General features: G+C 41.7%; 1 protein-coding gene across 43 annotated transcripts in view; it reads right to left on the minus strand.

The window, feature by feature from the left end:
* FOXP1 (forkhead box P1) overlaps positions 1–18,223 on the minus strand; it is a 562,577-nt gene that overhangs the window by 262,255 nt on the left and 282,099 nt on the right. Inside the window, exon 1 of one of the 43 annotated variants that reach the window (XM_075938626.1) lies at positions 17,847–18,199. The exons of the other annotated variants lie outside the window; for them this stretch is intronic. The gene's annotated coding sequence lies outside the window, so the exon portion shown is untranslated. Of the gene's footprint in view, positions 1–17,846; positions 18,200–18,223 lie in introns of those variants that run through there. 43 annotated transcript variants of the gene reach the window in all.

The raw sequence follows: 18,223 nt of genomic DNA on the forward strand, positions 1-18,223 counted from the left end.
AAGTAAAGTCCTGTGAAGCCAAACAGTGCTGTACATTATAGGACAGGGGGAAAAGGTCTCTAAATAAACTCTGGACTGACCTGTTACTTTCATAAGAACCATGTTAAAGTGAAAACTATTCATCTGTTTCGGTTTTTTTTAAATGCTATTTTGTCACTGATTCCTAATCACAGTAAAATCAATATTTTCACAGTAGGCAGTACCACTGTGAGAAAGGTGTGGCAGCTCAGAGCTTTTCCTTTCAGTAATTTAAATCATTCCCAAACATTGCAGGTCCTTTTGAGCAAGTGTAATCCACACACCTACTGGGTGAGCTGCACTGTCCTGTGTAGTGGCACTGAGACCACTTATGAGAGAAAGAATAGGTTTGCTCCACAGCCCAGTTGAGAAGCAGCTGGCTTTTAGCTCAAGCTATAGAGGCTCATACACTAAGCTCCACAGGTCCCAGGCTTGGTTCCATCTGCCAGCATTACAAGAGCCTTAATAATGGTCAGCATTTGCTCAGGTGAGCAGTGCCACTCCATCCAAAAAGACTCCTTGTATGAGTCCAATTTGCACAGTTGTGCCCATCTACTTACACTTTTATCAGGATACTATGTTTGCAAGGAAGCAGGAAAAAAATGTTCCCCCACAAGAACATGATTTCAAGCAAGATTCTACCCACCACCTGCCCCTTCTTTTCCCAATGAAAAATAAAAGCAAGTTTTCAAGCTGCTTTTGTTCAGTAACAGACTGTTTTGGTGTAAATCATAACTCAAAAGTTGATGATAAAAGAATCCCTAGTTCTCAGACACGATACTTTCCTAAAGCTGATCATGAATCAATTCCCTTAGCCCAACAAGGAACGCTGAAAATTCAGCCTTTAAAATGCAAAGATAACTAAGAATAAGCAAAATATTATTTAGTTATGATAATACCCAGAAACAGTTTCCCTTCCACTCTTACAGTGAAGGTGAACACCATGATATGATCCAACAAGTTTTCACTCTTGCCTTGTAAATAAAATCAAAGGGCAACAATCCTTGTTCTCTGACGTCTGTAGTTAATACAGAAAGAATAAACATTACCTACTCTTACATTAGGAGGGAGGAGGAGAACATTTCTTAATCTCTTTCCAAAGAGGATTAACGTACAGCATATTTCCAACCAAAACACTACATTAATGAAATAAAACATTTTTCCTGCAGGTTCTTGTTTTCTATTTTTGATTTGTTGCTTTGTTTTGTTAACTTCTAACAATTTTGTTTGTCAAAGTTCACTCGAGTTACAAAATCTGTACCCTTCAGATGTGATACTCCACTGAAACACAACTATAGGTTGAACCTCTCTCGTCTAGCACACTCTAGTCAGGCAACATCCATGGTCCAGCATTATTTTATTTACCTGGATGACCACTTATTGTGGGTGTCGCCAAGTTTCCTGCAGTCCCATAAAGTTTGTTTACAGCCTCTAGTCTTGGCACTTGATGGCATATGAATTCCTTGCTCCATTCATCTGAAGAAGTGGGTTGTGCCCACAAAAGCTCCATGATATTATCTATATTTATGGTTAGTCTCTAAGGTGCAACAGGACCATTAACTGTTTAAATATTTTTTAGTTACAGACTAATATGGTTACCCCTCAAGACTCTTCAGATCCCAGTAAGCACTGGAAGTGTTGGTAATGCCGCCATAAAATATTGACCTCCTGTGGTTAAGCAAATTCTCAGGTTCGGAATCAGTCAGGTCCCAAAGGTGCCGAACTAGAGAAGTTCAACCTGTACAACAGAGGTGAGCAAAGGGCCCTGTGTAGGCTGGATCCGGACTGTCAAGCCGGTGGATCCGGTCTGTGGCTGTGCTACTGCTCCCCCACACACAGGCCAATCAGGACCTGGGGGTGGTGGAGGAGCACGCGAAGTCTCCTTGTCCCCACAAGAGCGTGCAGCGGCCAGAGAGACAAGATGGCTGTTTTAAAACAGCCACGTTTATCTCTAGCTGCTGCGCACCTTTGGGGGGGGGAGGAGCTTTGCACACTCCCTCCACCCTAGACCAATCGGAGACTGGGGGCGGGGAGTGCATGAAGACTCTCGTGTCTTGTCCCCACCCTGCTGGGGTGTGCATTGGCTAGAGAGCCATGTCGGCTGTTTTAAAACTGCCAATGTGTCTCTCTAGCTGCCACGTGCACTTGTGGGGGGGGAGGAGACTTTGCACGCTCCCCCGCCCCTAGACCCTGATTGGCCTGGGTGCAGGGAGAGCATGTGAAGTGGCCTTCTGCTAGGCACCTAGAAGGATTCACCAGCTATTTTAAAATAACTGGCGTTTCTCGTTAGGGGGCAGGGTAGAAGGAAAGGGGAAGACTTCTCCCACTCCCCCACCCCAGGCCAATCAGGATATGGAAGGAACCACAAGAAGTTTCCTGGCCCTGCCCCTTCTGCCTGATGCCTGCCCCTTCTGGGGTGGCCCAGGACCACCTCAGAAATTTCTGAAGTGACCCCCTATTAAAAATGATTGCCCACCTCTGCTGTAGAATGTTAGCTGAAGGTGGGAAATGAGAAAAATGGCCTGCTGGTTAAAATAATAAAATAATAATAGTACATACAGAATGCTTTACATCTGAGGGACTGAAAGCACTTGACAAATATGAATTATTTAAGCTTCATCAAAACAACCATGAAGTAGGAGGAGGACTATTATTCCTATATTTATATCTGGAGCTTCCAGATCACAGAGATGCTAAGAAATTAAGCACCTGCTTAACTTGAAGCACAGTCCTTCACAAGCTAAGCATATGCTTAAATATCCTGCAACAGGGGAAGAAAAAGGCATCACAGCCAAGGAAATCGTTTTCAACTGGAGCTAAGGAGTTGATTCAAATCCTCATCTGTTATTTGTTATTGAAATGAATGGCAACCATACCAACTGAACTTTGGAGATCTCTAGATGTGAGATCTTAAGAGGGATGTAAGTGACTAGTCGACTACCTAATAAGCCTAGGCAGAAAAAGTGGGGAGAGGAGGCAAAAACAAAAAAGCCCCCATCAATTAAAGTGTCCGTGCTAAATGAGGTTAATAGTGGGTTGTAATCTGCTACTTGACTAGTCGCTTCTCCCTCTGCAATGCGGGAGGGAGCAGGAGCCGGTGCTGGGGGGAGCCAGCTTAAAGGCAGGTTCCCCCAGCACCGTTTCCACAGGGGGCAGAGGCGCAGCGGGGGACCGGGCACAAGCCAAGCCACTCTTACTACATTTAAAAGGGAGAGCTGCAGCGGGGTTAGCTCCCAGGCCAGAAGCTAACCCCACTGCAGCTCTGCAGTTTTCCCCCTTATCGACTAATCGAGTAGTTGATGGAAATTCCATTGACTACTCCATTAGCTGATTAAATGCAATTTAACATCCTTACTTCTTATACAACTGAATATTTATATATCTGACACTGAACTACTACATATTTTTTAGGTATTCCCAGGAGGATCCCAAACCGGTAAATCAGGATTTCTCATGAATATGCAGGGGACTGTCACAACTACTCTATCCCTAGATAGGTGTTTGTGCTAATGGAACCAGATCACAAGAAACAACCAGCAGGTGGTAAATACCTATGTTGTGATCTGGTTGCAGAGCTCATCCAGTAAAGCTGTCCCTCCTCTTCCATAAGGTGAGTGTAGCACAGAACGAATAAATCTTTGAGCTCAGCTGAGCATTTTATCTCTTTAGCTTTGCATGCTTCTGCAACGTGCGATCACGTGGTGGAGAATTTGGTTGGGTGCCATCCTGCCAGGACCTCTCTCTTTTAGTTCTATGAAAGGAACAGAGGCTCAGTAGAGCATGACCAGGGTGAATAGAACATATAAGGAATATATCACATTCTTCAAGAACCAGGCTGGGGCAAAAGATGACACTTAAAAGAGGCCAGGAAGAACAGCAAAGAGCAGCCATTTCACCCACCTCCTGTCCAAAGTAATAACTACCAGAAAGTGAGGGATAATAGGGGTTTGATGTAGGATTTATATACCTCCTGAAAAGAATATTCAAGTTCCGATATAAAAGTGAGGATTTAAAACTATGGAAAGATACAAGACACTACCTTGAGGAAGCTGGCTATTACAGGATTAATGGGTACCATCCCTCTGTCTGAGGAAACACTGCCAAAAACCTGGCCCCTGAGGGTACCTGGTGGCGTCCAGGCCTGTCTGTAGGAACTCGACAGTAAACAGAGAAGATTACCATCTAGAACAGTACCTTTTTTAAAAAAAACAAAACAAAAGAAGTCTTTAATAAATTAAATAAAGAAGCAGCTAAGTACCAAAACACACAAATATTTTGTGAGGGACTTAAAATATGTCCCCTCAAACTGAAAGTTACAATACCATTTATGTCTTCTATAAAACTCATTTGATTAGTATCAAAGAGTAGAGCATCATTGTCATTAGCCTCACTTCCTATAAGGATGTTAGATGGCGGGTAATAGACTAGTCTACTAACCACATGAGTTCTTAGCGGTTAGTTGACTAGTCTTATGTTCCTGGGGTAGGAAGGGAAGGCAGGAGCCAGTGCACTCCAGCCCCACTCCCAGGGAGCTCTCTGCTACCCTGCACTGCTGCCTCTGTATCAGAAGCAGCAGCATGGGGTACCAGGCAGGAGCTGGTTTTCAAGGGGAGCCAGTTTAAAAACCACAAAAAGCTGGCCCTTGTGGACCAGCTGCCTGTCACCCCATGCCGCTGCCTCTGATAGAGGCAGAGGCATGGAGTGGGAGCAGGTGGCATTGCAGAGCTGGTGCTGGGGGTACCAACTTTTAAGCCGGCTCCCCCCAGCACCAGCTCGTGCTTCCCCAACTTGCTGCCTCGGATACAGAGGCAGCGAGGGGGTGGAGGAGAATGCAAGTAGTCGACTAGATTAACCAATAAGTTTAGGCTTATCGGTTAATCGTCTAGTTGACTGCTCGTTGACATCCCTACTTTCTCCCTTCCCTACAAATGACTGTCCACAGTTTGCAAGCTGGATGAAGGATGCAGTGAGGTAAAAATCTAGCAAGATACAACACAAAACTGAAGAGGAAGCATAGCTTCTGTGCTGATCATTTTCATTAACAGTGACTTAGCTAGTTATGATTCCCCAAAAAGTAAGCTTTAGTTTTACAATACAATCACTGAATACAAGGCTGTCTTCCAAAAAAGACGACTTTTCTTCCACATGTTCTCTCCGCTGTGGACAAACAACCTCAGATCCAGGAATTTCTTTTTCTCCTTCTGCAAATGTTAAGACTTTTTTTTCCTAACTGCTCAGTCTCTCTCAGGCACAGTGATTTGAAATAGTAGCAATAATTGTATTTCCTATTTTATTACTTGGAGTTGACCCTTTGATTGAAATCCTATGATATTTAAGCATATTTATATGGTCATCTTGTACTTCTAAATCTAATCTGAAGGAAGTCATTGACTCCAAGAAAACTCTAAGATCAGGGTTTTCTCTTCCTACTGAAACTCCATGGATTCAGATTTCTTTTCATCAGTTTCGCTTTCCATTATTTCACTCTGCCTGCCTAGATACTCAATGTTTTACAAATGATTTTAACATTTTCCATTCACAGCAACGGCCTCATCATTTCTTCACACCAATTTCTGACTTTTCCAGCTATTGTTCCACCTGTCTGGCACATGCAGACAAGTTTGCCTTTTAAAGCAGATACTGGTCTTGGAGGCCATCTGTTCTGGCACATATGACAGTAATGGGAAATGTTCTCAGCTAGACAGTTTTCCCAGTAGGATGAGAGGAACAGGTTGGCCAACTCAAGATGCTCAGAACTGCTGGAGGATTAGTTTTGAAAGCCTTCTGGATTTCTCCTTAATTTGCAAAACCATTTTTGTTTTGGAATCAAAATATGCCCCAAGTTGCTACAGAGCTTTAAAATATATTCCCATGCAAGTTGTAGGAGGTTTTGATGAGCAAGAGAAGTGTTATTTTTAATTCCATTTATTTATTTTACAGGAACAGAAGGAAAAGGGCAGAACTCAATTGAGACAAGTTTTGTTTTGCTCAAGAAACCCTGCTTACAAACCAGGCTCAGCTTCAGGATGTGTGTGTGGTAGGGGGTGGGGAGGGGAAAATTCATTTTGACACAAGGTTCTTGAAGAGAAGCAGAATGACTGTGGGTTCTTCAACAGTACTTTCAATATTGGTGTAAATCCAGAGTAATTCCACTGAATTAAGCAGCGTTACTCGTGATTTACTGCAGCATACCTGAGAGCAGAATTTGGCCTCTGACAGGTTCCTAGAGAGGATGCCCCTTGAGATACTATATGTGCATCCTGAGAGCTACAGAATTGGCAGTTCTCTGAAAAATGCCCTTGTACTCATGGAAGATCATCTATGGCAGGGCTACTCAACATGCAGCCACAGCCTGTTTTAGGCCCGCGGTGCAGTTTGGATTTATACGGCCCGCAGGTGGGAGCCAAAGCAAAGAATTAGTCAATATAATGGTCTTCTGTTGCTATGCGTTTTAGTAGTTACATTCCTGGGCTGCCATTGCTCATTAAGTGCTGTCATATGGGTGGAAATTGGGTAAATATTGCATTTAATTAATATCAGCAGAACTGACTTAAATGGGGCCTGCATGTTGTGTAATCTTGCCTTGATCTTTGTATTCATGCCCATCAGTGTGAAAGAAGTCATTTGCATATATCTGCATATAGATTTGCATGTATATGCAACCACACTTAAGTTGCTGCCCTTGGCATGTACTATGAGTATCACCATGGCCCTTGGGGCTTCCAAAGTCAAGTAGCCCTGATCTATGGGGTTTCTTATTTTGGAGCTAGGGAGACCCAAGGCTGAATTTTGTGGCAAGATATATGGCATTGCAAATTAGTATTAAAACCAAAGAGGCAAAGCAGCGTTGGTGAATAAGCAGTGGGTTTTGCACCTCTATCAATTTGTTGTTCTGTGAAGTCTGGCAGTAAATAAGAGAAAGAGGAACTAAATCCTCTTAAATCATAGCATAAAAGGCAGCAGAGGAGAGCTTGCTTTATCTTAACCCTTCTTCCTAATTGCTTTTCCCTGTATACCTCACACTCACAGGATGTTTGCTCTGTGAGGGATTGCTCCCAGCCTCACCACACCCTTGTTGGTTCAGTCAACCACGCTGGACATCATATTCCCCAACAACAGGACACAGCCTATTACGGCAAGTGCTCACAAAGTGAAGATACTGATTAAACCAGTTGCCTTTTGCTATCACAATCTCTGTATGTATCCCTCTCCACCCCCTGAAGCCCAGCAGCTGACATCAGTAACCAGGCAGATTCTCTCAGTTTTCCAGAATGACAGCCCTCTCAAAGGGTGGTGTGCTGGTGAGCCATTAGTTTGGGGCTGTCTATCACTGCGGGCCAGCTGGGAACGTGTCTCTGTATACTCTAGGTGTCTAGAGGAGATGGGCATATTCTGGTGTGTGGTGACATTTGCTCTGTGGTCTGATTTGAGATTTATGCGTATTTATGTATGACTGCACAGTGCCTACTGTCTTGGAGAGAGGTTATTATAAATGTGAAGAAATTAAAAGAGAGAGAAAGAGAAAACAGTTCATCCTGCTGGGGGGGAGGTGGGGAGGGAGACTTGCAGGGAATTTTATTCAGGATTAAGAACACTACATCAGGCCGGGTCTACTGATGGTGGAGAAAAATCGATTGCAAGATGCACAACTCCAGCTACATGAATTTCATAGCTGGAGTCGACATACCTTGCATCGATTTTCTGGGGTGGCCCCACACCATGAGGTTGACAGGAGAAACATTCTCTTTGGCCTCCCTTACTCCTCAAGAAGAGCAAGAGTTCTGGCATCGACAGGGGCACCCTCAGTGTTGGATTTAGTGGGTCTTTAGTAAACGGAACCTTGGAAGATCACTTACCAGAGGATCGACACTCCAATGATTGGACACAAGGCCTAAGAAGATTTCGGGCCCAGGGCTTAGACAATTTCTCTTTTTTGGCTATGGCAAGATAGGATCTCTATACAACCTCTCCCCAACTTACAAACCAGTTATGGACTAAGCAATTTGTCCGTAACTCAGTTTGTTCGTAAGTCAGACCCCACAGAGTTACACACGACTGCGCTGTTTGTAAGTGCGGATCGCGTTCCTAACTTGGGGTCCACCATTTATGACAGCTTCGGTCGTAAATGCGAACGGTCGTAAGCTGACCGTTTGCAACTCGGGGACCAGCTGTACTTGTGATCCTTCCTTCAGATGGGAAGATGGGGTCTTTCAGGGTATGTGTTAGAGCTCCCAGGTGAAAGATATGGAGAGACAGAGAAAGGTCTTTTTTTAAAATCTCCATACTCAAGTTTTGTAACATGTAAAGGTTCTTTGGAGGCAACAGCCCTTAGACAATAAAGCATCTTAGTAGTGCCATACCTTGTGCAAGTTACTTTATGGTAACTTGTCTTGCTTCTATGCGGAATCACGTACCAGCCATTTATATATAACACTACAAAAATGGCCTTCCTGTCCAGGGACTGCTACTAAACCAATATCATCTTTCTGGTGACCTACAGAATGCAATGCTAGATTGAAGAAAGGTCAAGACAAAAGATTAAATTATAGTGATTTACTGCGTGGGAGACAACACATTGACATGTATCCGGTACCTGTGTTTATCATATCTTAGTAGGTTTCAAGGAGGGCAACATGGAAGGAATGGTTTCTATTTAAAAATGTTGATACATCATCTGATAGACCATCTACAACAAGAGGAGGACTATTTTTGCTTCCAGTTCTTGATGCTCAAGAAATGTTCAGGATCTCTAGTATCAAGTAAACTACCTCCAACCTGGAATAGCTGTTATGGGTATAGGTTCACTAGCTTTGCTCTCCCCCAAAAGCCTGCACTGCTATGAAAGCTTTTTGTCCAGTTTGGGGGAGAAGTGAAGGCATAACTGGTCTAGAAATGAGAAAAATTCTGTTAATCTCTGTAAAATAACTTTTAGGGAGGACTCTAGTACCTAACAGTCCAAGTTCCTGTGAGTCAAGCAATCTTGATTTCTACAGATGCCTTCAAGGGACTGCACAGCAAACTGTCTACATTGATATTAATTTGATTTCTCCAAGTTAGTTGGAATTTGTTGTGGAAGAACAAGTTTGTTGTTCTTTTAGAAAGAAGTGGAGGGAAACTGAACGCTGAAATCAAGATTGAGATGTGAATCTGGTAAGGAGAGAATCTCTTCATAGATAAGATTTTTTTTTTAAATCCATAATGGAATAAGATCCTGGGAAAGGGAAGGGACACAGAGTTTAGGAACATTTCTTCCTAATATCTCTTTTAAGGCAGCATTTACAACAGGACCTTTTAAAGGGGAATGAAGTCAAACCCTTTTGCTCCAAAATGTGGAGGAAAATCTCTCCCCCTCTTAACAGGAGATCTGGTAACTTTAAGATGGGCAATTTTACAGAGTAAAAGGTCACATTTCTGTGGTCTTTAAACATTAAAAGGCATCAGATGTGATTCCTTTATATCTCCTTACACTACAGCATGCAATTTCATCTGCCCATGTGTTTGTTGGTCAGTGAAGCTGTAGTAGACCAGATGTTTAAGGGAGGCGATATACTGCTGAGGGTAACTCTGCCTCTGAACTCAACGGGATTGTTAGGAAATATCTACCTTATCTAGAGAAGAATCCTTAGAACAGGAGGAGGATGCTGAAGTCACTAGGAGAACTGAAGCCAAGAGCGCTTCTTCACTGGAAGCCCAAGAGATCTTACTGATAGATTTAGCTATTGTGACCTCCACATCTGGAGTTTTCTAACAGGACTGAAGTATATACAGGTGGAACCTCTCGGCTACGTCTACACTGGCCCCTTCTCCGGAAGAGGCATGCTAATTTCTAACTTTGGAATAGGGAAATCTGCAGGGGATTTAAATATCCCCCGCGGGATTTAAATAAACATGGCCGCCGCTTTTTTTCTGGCTTGGGGAAAAGCCGGAAAAGAGCGTCCAGACTGGAAGTAGGAATAAGAGATCTTCCGGAAAAGGGCTTTATTCCGGAGGATCGCGCCAGTCTGGACGCTCTTTTCCGGCTTTTCCCCAAGCCGGGAAAAAAGTGGCGGCCATGTTTATTTAAATCCCGCGGGGGATATTTAAATCCCCCGCGGATTTCCCTATTCCAAAGTTAGAAATTAGCATGCCTCTTCCGGAGAAGGGGCCAGTGTAGACGTAGCCCTCTAGTCCAGGACGCCTTGGGGTCTTTAGTCTGGCAGGGAGCATGAAGCCCGGCAGTCACAGCTGGCCAAGGAACCAAGAGACAAGCAGACCTTGGGACTGGCCACAGAGTTTGGTGGTGGCTCTGGGACTAGCCACATAGCCATCTACTGGGGCTGGCTGCAAAGACTGGTGGCACCCCAGAGCAGCTGAGCTCAGCACCCTGAGGCTGGCCGCAGAGACTGGCAGCACGGCAGGCTCCTGAGCTTGGGGGTGGTGACAGCCCTGGAGCAGCCAAATTCAGCATCCTGGGGCTGTCCACGGAGCCCAGCAACAGCAGCAAACTTGGGGCAGTGGATCTCGACGGCAGCCCCAGGGCTGACCATAGTGCTTTGTGACTCCCTGAGGATTGCGGACTCAGTTGCAGAGCCAGGGGGCCAGGAGGGGAGCTCATCTAGGTCTGTCAGCAGAGAATTGACCTCCCCTGGTCTGGCAAACTCCCTACTTCGGGACAGGTCAGTTCCCAAGAGTGCCGGACCAGGGAGATCCAACCTGTACAACCTTTTGGAGTGGGCAAAGAGAACTGTGTCTGGACAATGTTAAAAAAAATACAGAAGTGCATTTATCCTCTTGTTTTCCCTGAGAAAGTTGGAATTATTGGGCACCCAATTCTATCCGTAACCGAGGCGTCTTGCGGAACTGAGCGGAGCCTATGAGCTCTGATATCAATCAGCAGGGGAAACATTGCAAGGTGCACCTCTCTCTGAAGAAGAATGGCTCCACACAAATAGGAGAGAAATATTTGTGAGAACTCTGAACTAGGAAAATACCTTTGGAAAGAAGCATGAAAACTTTGTTCTTCACAGAAGCTGAAGTTCCCCCTTTTCCTCCTTTGCGTGTGCACATTTCATTTCTGATACAGAGTCTGATATTCCAGAAGTACTCTGGAGATGGAAAAAGACCCTGTTGAGCCAGATCACCCCAATGAAGAGGTTTCAATTTACTTCACTCCAAAGAGAGGGACTGACTTTCTGGTGTGTTCTTCAATCCTTTGATATGGACCTTGATCACCATCCATAGCAGAGTTCTATGGGGCAATGTACCACATGATTTGTCTTGATCCCACGTAAATATTCTTCCCTGATTCGGCTCCTTGTAGAAGGTGGCAGAGGGAATCAAAACACTGAAATAACTATACAAAGAAAACTGCAACAGTGCGTAAGAACTTCCTAAACCAAAAGAAAAAGAACATCAAACTAGCTACAGGCATAAAGGGAAACAAGAAGACCTTTTATAAATACATTAAAAGCAAGAGGAAGACCAAGGACAGGGTAGGCCCACTGCTTAGTGAGGAGGGAGAAGCAGTAACAGGAAACTTGGAAATGGCAGAGATGCTCAATGACTTCTTTGTTTCGGTCTTCACCGAGAAGTCTGGAGGTGTGCCTAACGTAGTGAATACAAGCAGAGAGAGGGTAAGTTTAGAAGATAGGATACACAAAGAACAAGTTAAAAATCACTTAGGAAAGTTAGATGTCAGCAAGTCACCAGGTCCTGATGAAATGCATCCCAGGATACTCAAGGAGTTGATAGAGGAGGTATCTGAGCCTCTAACTATCATCTTTGGAAAATCATGGGAGACAGGAGAGATTCCAGAGGACTGGAAAAGGGCAAATATTGTGCCCATCTATAAAAAGGGGAATAAGAACAACCCAGGAAACTACAGACCGGTCAGTTTAACGTCTGTCCCAGGGAAGATAATGGAGCAGGTAATTAAGGAAATCATATGCAAACACTTGGAAGGTAATAAAGTGATAGGGAATAGCCAGCATGGGTTTGTGAAGAACAAGTCATGCCAAACTAATCTGATAGCTTTCTTTGATAGGATAACGAGCCTTGTGGATAAGGGAGAAGCGGTGGATGTCATATACCTAGACTTTAGTAAGGCATTTGATACGGTCTCGCATGATATTCTTATTGATAAACTAGGCAAATATAACTTAGATAGGGCCACGATAAGGTGGGTGCATAATTGGCTGGATAACCGTAGTCAGAGAGTTGTTGTTAAAGGTTCTAAATGCTGCTGGAAAGAGATAACAAGTGGAGTTCCTCAAGGGTCTGTTTTGGGACCCGTACTGTTCAATATCTTCATCAGTGATGTAGATATTGGGATAGAGAGTACGCTTATTAAGTTTGCAGATGATACCAAACTGGGTGGGGTTGCAACTTCTTTGGAGGATAGGGACATAATTCAAAATGACTGTAGCAAGTTAGAGAAATGGTCAGAGGTAAACAGGATGAGGTTTAATAAAGAGAAATGCAAAGTGCTCCACTTAGGAAGGAACAATCAGTTCCATACATACAAGATGGGAAGCGACTGTCTAGGAAGGAGCATGGCGGAAAGGGATCTAGGGGTCATAGTGAACCACAAGTTGAATATGAGTCAACAGTGTGATGCTGTTGCAAAAAAAGCAAATATGATTCTAGGTTGTATCAACAGGTGTGTTGTAAGCAAAACTCGTGAAGTCATTCTGCCGCTCTACTCTGCACTAGTTAGGCCTCAGCTGGAGTACTGTGTCCAGTTCTGGGCGCCACATTTCAAGAAAGATGGAGAAATTGGAAAGGGTACAGAGAAGAGCGACAAGAATGATTAAAGGTTTAGAGAACATGACCTATGAAGCCAGGCTTCATGAACTGGGCTTGTTTAGTTTGGAAAAAAGAAGATTAAGGGGGGACATGATAGCGGTTTTCAAATATCTAAAAGCCAGGAGAAAATTTGTTCCTCTTGGTTTTTGAGGACAGGAGAAGGAGTAATGGGCTTAAAGTGCAGCAGGGGAGGTTTAGATTGGACATTAGGAAAAAATTCCTAACTGTCAGGGTGGTCAAATATTGGAATAAATTGCCAAGGGAGGTGGTAGAATCTCCCTCTCTGGAGTTATTTAAGAACAGGTTAGATAGACATCTGTCAGGGATGGTGTAGACGGAGCTTGGTCCTGCCTTGAGGGCGGGGGGCTGGACTCGATGACCTCTCGAGGTCCCTTCCAGTCCTATTATTCTATGATTCTATGATTCTATGATATATCATTACAGAATCAAGAAGCTTCCAAACACAACCAACTTTACTCAAGATAGGAAAACAATTACAGATTAAGAGGGGAACCTACACCAAAGGCTCCACAATTACACATGCGCACACATATAAGAATACCCAAGCCACATTGCTGGGACCAGCGGTCAGCTTTGTGGCAGGGGTGGGGAGGAGAGCAGCCAAACCCAACAGGGCACAATTAGATGTTACACAGACAGTACTCACAGCTGCCCACAAATTCAGACTGTCAGAGTACTAAAACAGTAGTCTCCCATAGAAGAATTGTTGGAAACAACACTGGTATGGAAAGCATATGGGAAATACAGGGAATCAAGATGAAATGCAGGAAGGAATCATAAAAACTTAAGTCTCATTAAATATAGAACAAATATAGAACTATACTGGACAAATATAGAACCGCCCATTTGTTTGCTATATACCATGAAGGATGGGAGGAGGTAGAGAGCAGTGTGCCTTAATAGTCAACAGTTTTTACACTATTCACCCAGGAAGTAACTGACATACATTTGTGAACAGCACAAACTATTTTTGGTCAAGAAAAGGATTTAATAATGAGCTTTTTGTTAACTTTGGTCACCTGGCTTTCAAAGAATTGCCAGCTGTCTCCAGAATCTAGTGATGGACTTTATTTCCACAGGCATTTAACAATGACAGTAGCTAACCATGAAATAAAGTAGCTACCAAGCCAGCAAGAATCAAAAGCCCTGTTCATTCCAGGTGATTTCTCAGAGAGCCACATTGCTCTGACAATATTTTAGCTCAGTTTTATATGTTAAATTGGAAAGAATTAAACCCCCTTAAATCAGCATTTAAATGTTAGCTTTTTTATTTTTGTTTGAGTTTAGTGGCTTTTATTCAATTAAACCAAACATTTTAACAACATAAAGAGGCATACAAATTAGGTATGAATATAAACTTTATATAATTTTGAAAAAAAATCAAATATAAAATTTAATCCACATAAAGTGCACAGAAGGCAAAACATTTAATGAAGCAGAATGACTGAGATAAATTGGAATGAGAATCTGAGCGGTTTATTACATGTCATATATGAAGCTTTTTCACTCCTATGTGTTTAATTTAGGAGATTATCTAGTGTTCTAATATCTCCATTATGTTACACACACTGTTGTGTGTGTGGATGAATTTTCTACAACACTGCATTATCCTACAATATTCTACAGTAATGGTCCAATACGCTACATTTTACAATAAGATTACTAGAGTGCTGAGGACAGTTACTATAAAATATTATAGGAGTTTGTTGAGGTATATTTATATGGGGGTTTACAAAAAAACTATTGATCAAGAAAACCCGTAATATTCAACAGAGAAGACACTTCTAGCCCCTGTTAATCTTAGCTTCTTAAAGGAACACTCAGTAAGATAATGAATCCTTCAAATGTTACATCTTGTGTCTTGCATTACTGTGGTGCAGCAACTCTCCACATCAAACAGTCATCAGCACTATTACAAAGTGGGCTTATAAGAGAGTGGCTGAAAAGACGCTGTGTGAAAAGAAGTGGAAAATTAAAGCTGAAGCAGTCGAAGAAAGGGCTTAATTTACTGGCATGTACAGTATGCAAATGAGATTACTCTCAGCTTAACTGCATCATTTATGTCCATAATAACGGCATCATCATTACAGGGCTCAAATTAAATTACACCATAATTAGCATATCAAAGTGATTGGTTAAAGTTTAAAACAAATACCCAATTTTGTTAATGAACAGCTGTAATTGTCATGTACACTTCAATGAAAACTCCCTAAACAAATATATGTTTTAGAACAGAGAAAGACTTTGAAGTAGACAGGTCTGCAGCTGGGGAAATTACCTAAAAAAGAATGACACCGACTATTCTATTAATGTTAATATATGCTCCTCATTTTCAGGTAATAAAGCATTCTATCAAAACAAGCCTTCCACTCATATTTATGCTCCTCTGCTGCAACTGACAAAGTAGAGAAACCCGCTTTCCACTTTCAGTGTGAACTGTTGATAACGACACAAGGCTAACCAGCCTGCCACAAGCAAAGGACATGTTTAGCAATATGCTGTTACATAAACTCCATTTGCTTGTTCCAAAGATTTCAGTGTTACAAACTTGGTGAGTGTCTGGCTGCATTTCCTACCTTCCCCCCATCTAAATAGGAAAAGGCGAAAGGGGGGGGGGGGGGGGGAGGGAGGCAGAGGAAAAAAGGAAAATCATTTCCTGCTAACTCTATACCATAGACCAGTACTCTAGTGAACTGATGACATGATAGCATATTAGGCAGCCTACAATTCAATTTACTCTAATCTAATCATATCTACACAGCAGTTTCAGAGGTGGAACTGTACTAGAGAAGTTTTTGCTGTTCTCCTCTCATTAAAATAAACAGGGAGGTGGGACTAATGGTTTTGTTGAAGTCATCTTGACAGTAATGCGTTTTTGTAGATCCATCACCACAAATGTATACGGTAAATATGCAGTTAAAAAATAATTTTCATGCAAAATGAATTTTACGGCACGAGGAAGCACACGACGTGTTATTAAAATATGACAAGTGAGCTTTCATGCACTTGATTTTGATAATAATCTTCACTGGTCAAGGCCACAGTTGCACAGCAGCAGTGCCAGAGGAACACAGCCCATGCAAAACAAAATAAACTCCCCCCGTTCTCTCCCCATGTTTAAACTGCTGCATCTAACTATGTACTACTAAGTATATATAAAACAGAAAAAGTACATTTTGTGCTAAAATTGGGAATGCACTTTCAAATTTACTTAAAAAGCAAATTGAATGTCTTATTAAAACCGTATTATCAAAACAGTGTTCAAAAATTTAAAGAAAGTAGCTTTTCATTTTATTCATCGAGGAATCCATTAAAGCCTAAGCTCTGAAGTAGTATGTAAATTATGTGCCTTTCAAGGTAGAGCTAGGGCAAATTCACTCCATCAACTAATGATGAACCTCATTATGTGCAGGGAGTATTCATAATGAGGAAACAAGCCACCCGCCATTCCATGTTCTAACATAAATCCCTGTAAAATGTGAACATCTCCACATCTAATTAAAGGCTACTAATTCCTGCCCCCCCACCCACCCCATGGCTCAAAAAGCAAAATATATTAAAGATAGATAGATAGATAGATAGATAGATAGATAGATAGATAGATAGATAGATAGATAGATAGATAGATAGATAGATGTGTGTGTTTCAAACAATGTACTTAGGTTTTTAAAATATACTTATTGGTGTTTACTATTGTTGTGTTTTAATTTCAATAGCATCATTCACATCGTTCAAGGACAAAGTTTTGGAGCACAAAAGTTTATTTATATTAAATGACTTGGGGTTTTTTTATATATATATTTTTAAAGACAGTTTCTGATTAGCACAGGTTAGGCTACATACTTCAATGGAAAAATAAACAGAAAGCGGAGGAAAGAAATCAGTAGGAATGTGCAAGAAATAATATATACGTATATTTTTAAATCTTAGCCATCCATATTTGCTGCAGAACCAAAGACTTCCATAAAAATCCAGATGAACCATATAATAAATTGTGGTGAGGTTGGCGGGGGTGGGGGGGAAGGAAACCATTAAGTAACCTAACATACATTAGGTATTTAAAAAAATAGAATTAGGCTTTATTTAGAAAGAGGCTGATTACCTTTTAATTCTTGTTAGAATTAATGAAAGAGAATAATGCTGCATAAAACAGGTTGAAGTGAAAGTGCTCCCCAGACAGTTAGAGTTGTACCTACAGATGCAGTGTCCAGTGCCCAGATCAAAAAAATGTATACTTTATCCAGGGAGTTATTTAACTTACTGTCTATCCCCGTGACTTTATTCCTTCTTGCACTAAGTTATAAATTTGCTTTGTATATTTTCCAGAATAAAATTGGACAGGTTTTTCAAACTCCTCTGAACAGAACAGTGTACAAGTATTCCTTGTTATGTTTATTATACTATCTTTTAAACTTCCAAGATGAACAAAAGTACACAGACAGTTCAGAGTTTAATCTGCAGAAAACACCCACTTTCAGTAACATACAGAGTAAAAACCAAAAAATGACAAGCAGTTTAAAGAATAACATCACTCTGTTCAGGGCATTAAAGCTCTTGAACAGTCACAGAAAAGGCTACTGTACCTGAAAATTATGCCAACCAAAAAGTTTAAATCCTTGTTAAAAATACCCATTCTCTTGTCATCTCTACGAAACCTTATTTAGAATTTCAACAGAAATTCACAGCTGCCAAACGAAACGTGAACTAAACTACCAAATCACAGATGCCACAATGGAACATTTTTTTTAAATCAAATATAATACGTTAATTAAAATACTTTTAACAATGTAGATTCCCTGAAAATAACAGAGAACACACTACAGAAAGAAATCAAAAAGGATGCTGCTTCTTTAAGTTACATAAAAATAAACTACACTACATAAAGCTGTTACAGTGTACGCTCTCTCATTCCTAGACTCATGGAGGATTTTTTTTTCCTTTTAGGTCAACCAGTCATGCACTAGGAAGACAACCCTCCAAAAATAACTTGTCCCTCCCCCGGAGCACACAGTTTAACAACCTACCTTTGTTCTGGTGTCGCAGATAATAACTGGCAAGCCTCAAGACCATGAGGATTTTGGAACAGCCAAGAGGGTTCACACAAACCACAAGTACAGAAGAAGAAATAACAGAAGAGCCTTTAAAGAAACTGTTCTAGCTGACAATTGGTAGCACCAAACGAGTATTTACAGCACTGTTAACACTGGAGTGAGTGCACCTCTGTTCCATCAACATCTACAACTAATGGCATTTTTAGAATCCAGGCATGACAATTAAGAGACATAACACATCACTGTTTAGGAGAGGGTCTGAGAGATCTAAGCAGCATTTCTTTACAATGTCTATACTACTGATGAGCATTAGTTTGAGTGACAAAGGTCCCAGGCTAAATCAACATTCT

The sequence above is a fragment of the Pelodiscus sinensis genome, chromosome 11 (assembly GCF_049634645.1).
Source record: "Pelodiscus sinensis isolate JC-2024 chromosome 11, ASM4963464v1, whole genome shotgun sequence".
In the NCBI taxonomy this organism is placed as follows: domain Eukaryota; kingdom Metazoa; phylum Chordata; order Testudines; family Trionychidae; genus Pelodiscus; species Pelodiscus sinensis.